Consider the following 3,860-nt stretch of genomic DNA (forward strand, 5'->3'; position numbering starts at 1 on the left):
GTCAGCTTTTGGAGTATAACAAACTACCACAAAATGTCACTTATTTGTTTTCGTATGTCTGCAGGTTGGTTGGAGTAGTTTTACACCAAGTGTCTCATCCTGGTGCCCAGGATGAAGATACAATCGGGTATGTTCTTCTCATGGTGATGGCAGAAGTGCAAAAGCACAAGCCCAACCTCTTAAGCATATTTTTTCAAGCTCTGTTTGAATCACATCTGCTAAAAGCCCATTGTCCAAAGCAAGTCACAGGGTCAAAGCAAGCCAAAGGGTCAACCATGAAACCTGGAAAGGTGTGGATACATTACTACTACAGTAGAGTGACAGTATGAGACCAATAATTCAGCCCATATGGTATGCTGCAGCAGCCTTCCTGAGGTAAAATCCCAAGTTTGCTAAGATCCAGCCTCTGCAGAATCCCTGTATGAACCTGACAACTGAAGCATAGTTAGGTGTGCACTAGGCAACACTATACCTAGGCCAGCCTACCCACATGGGGTTGGGGACTATCCACAAGGAAGGGCTGCCTAGGTAGGACTCACGGAACACAGGAATAGGAACAAGATCAGCTCCTTGTGGGCAGGTCACTCCCACAAGGAAAAAAAAAAAAAAAGCTGAGGCCGGGGCAACATAAATTAGAGCACAGGTTCACCAGAGAAAGGAGATGCAAGTAGAGCCCAGGCTTTCAGCTGGGACTCCCAAAGGGCTACACTTAGGAGTAGGGGTAAACAAAAAATACTCCAGCCTCACAAAGAATGACGACCAGCCTCCAAACCAGCTCAATCTCTGTTTATATCATGGTGACCTGTTCCATACTATTGCCTGTAAGTCCCTTCTAGAGGAAGACACATGATTCAGAGTCTCAATTTATCTCTACATTTTTTTGTAGACTACTATCCTGCATTCACTTCAAAATTACCCAGCATATCAGGACACAATACCAAAAGACAAAAACAAGAGAAAATATAGACAATAGAAACAGACCCACAGGAAATTCAGATCTTGAAGTTATCAGATATAGATAGATAGATAGATAGATAGATATTTAAAATATTGAAGAATATTGATAACAAATGGAAAAATGTAAGTAGAGAATTGGAAACTAGAAGAAAAGAATTAAATGAAAATTCTAGACCTGAAAAATACATTAACTAAAATAAAGAGCTCAAAAGGTGTATTTAATGGCCATTTAGACCCACCTCTGTAGAAAGGAGTAGTTTAATGGAATACAGATCACAAGAAAATAGCCACACTAAAGTACAGAGGGATTAAAATGGATGGAAGACACACAAAAGAGCATAAAGGACAAATGGGACATGGTAAAAATGATGTAATACACAAAAGTGGAGTCCAAAAGGAGAGGAGAGAGAAAATAAGACCCAAGCAATAGTCAAAGAGATAGTCAAGAACTTTCCACAACTGATAAGTGACATCAAACTGTATGTTTAAGAATCACTACAAATCCCAAGAAGGATAAATACAAAGAAAAGCCACACCTAGGCACATTAATAGTCAAATTGATGAAAACAAAACACAGAAAGAAAAATCTTAAAATCTATGAGAGAAAAAAAGACACATTACCTTTAAAGGTGCAATGATAAGACAGACAGTGACTATGCAACAGAAACAATGGGAGCCAGATGAGAAAGGGCTGAGAAAAAAAATACCAGCCCAGAATTCTATACTCAGCAAAAATAATCTTCAAAAAAATAAATAAATAAATAGCAGTGGGGCGCTAACTTCTATCTTGTCTCGGCTGGCTGCCACCAAGAAGAATCATCTCCTGTCATGTTCTAATAAATCTTCTAGTGCACTGCAATTTAACATTCAGAATTTCCTCTTTGAAAAATCAGTGTGCTACATCCATTTAAGAACATTCTGTCAAGCAAAGGCTCTGAGTGTTCCAAGTTAATAACGGAGACAAAGACAAGGCAGACCAAAAACTATGAGCAGAGAATACATGAGCAACAGGAACAGCTGTCACTTCAGCAAACTATTATTGACAAGCTAAAATCACGGTTACATCTTATGAATTCCAGTCCAGATAATAGTTATGGCTATGTTCCCCTGCTCCAAGACAGTGAATTAAAGAAGAATAATTTGACTCCTGATCAGCCACATAATAAAGTGAAATCGGGAATATCGAAAGAAAAACCATCAAAGATTAGAAGACAAGAGATTTCTTCTCCTAGAAAAGAAACTTCACCAAAGAGTATTGGCATTCCTTTATTCCATGAAAGGAGTTATGTAGAAATGACTTTCTGGGATCTGAAAGAAGAATTCTATAGAATATGCATGCTAGCAAAAGCACAAAAAGACCACTTAAGCAAATTTAATGTACCAGACACTGCAACTGAAACCCAGTGCTCTGTGCCTACACAACATATGGATAAAACAGATAAACAAGGTGCACTGTTTATATATCAGGCTAGAAATGATATAAATAGCAGGGCATCATGCACCACATCTGTCTCACCCAGAGGACTGGGCTGAGATGAAGAAGACTCCTCTTTTGCATCACTTTCTAAATTCAATGTCAAGTTTCCACCTATGGACAGTGATTTTACTTTCTTACATAGCACTCCAGAGGGACCCAAGTCCTTGGTCCTGCCATATCTGAGGCAGTGTGCCGGGACAAATCTAATATGGAGCTCAGAGACAACCCAGGAAACTGTTAATACAGAAGAAACTGTATTAGAAATTCACAGAATTGACCCTATAGCTTCAGTTATACAGAACATTAAAACAACTGACAAAACAAAAACCTCAAATCTTGTAAACACTTATATCAGGCCAACTCTGGATAAAGCTCCGTATTTGTCACATGGAGACCATAAGGTGTTATATGTAACTACATATAAATTTCAGGACCTATCTGATATACCTTTTCCCTCACTCGATTCCTCAGGAAGAGCTGACCGAGGACCACAGCAGGTAACTCCTGCATTAACAAATATAATACATGTGAACACACATTTTGCTGTGCATGCACAGATATGCATCTCCTTTAGGTTAATGAACATTCTTTTTAAACTAATGACTAGCCAAGGTTAAGACTTTCAGTAAAAAAAAAATCCAAGTCCTATAATAAATGACATGAGATTATAAAACTTGAATCCGGTAAAGCTCTAAAATAAAGTTCCTTAAAATTTATGACACACTTTAAAACACACGTGTGCCGGTTTGGATATATTATGTCCCCCAAAAAACCACATTTTTTTAATGCAAGCTTGTGGGAGCAGATTTATTAGTATATTGATTAGGGTGGAAACGTTTGATTAAATTATTTCCATATGGGCCCCACCCATTCAGGGTGGGTCTTTATTAAATCACCAGAGTCCTATAAGAGAGCTCACAGACAGACGGAGCCCAGAACAACTGAGAGAGACTTTTGGAGAGACGCTTGGGAGCTGACAGAGATGCTCTGAGATGCTTGAAGTTGCAGACAGAAGAATGTTTGGAGATGCTAAGCTAAGGACACACAGGAGCTGAGAGGGGGCTGAAACACAACCCGGGGCCAGCAGACACCAGCCACATGCCTTCCCAGCTGACAGAGGTGTACCGGACTCCAGTGGCCATTCTTCAGTGAAGGTATCCTCTTGTTGATGCCTTAGTTTGGACACTTTTATAGCTGTAGAACTGTAAATTTGTAGCCAAATAAACCCCCTTTATAAAAGCCAACCCATTTCTGATATATTGCATAATGGCAGCATTAGCAAACTGGAAAAATGTGAAACCTTAAAATAAATAAATGAATAAATAAATAAATAAATAGATAGATAGATAAATGATAAAGACATTTTCAGAGAACAAAAATAAATGATACAGCAATGATAATAATCCACTGTTCCATGAGACAACAT

At 38.7% G+C, this 3,860-nt stretch overlaps 1 pseudogene; it reads left to right on the forward strand.

Annotated features, from left to right (window-relative positions):
• The first annotated feature begins 275 nt into the window (after positions 1-275).
• LOC119515259 lies at positions 276-3,586 on the forward strand (annotated as a pseudogene).
• Positions 3,587-3,860: the final 274 nt, after the last annotated feature.

Source organism: Choloepus didactylus, chromosome 19 (genome assembly GCF_015220235.1).
Source record: "Choloepus didactylus isolate mChoDid1 chromosome 19, mChoDid1.pri, whole genome shotgun sequence".
Taxonomy (NCBI): Eukaryota; Metazoa; Chordata; class Mammalia; order Pilosa; family Megalonychidae; genus Choloepus; species Choloepus didactylus.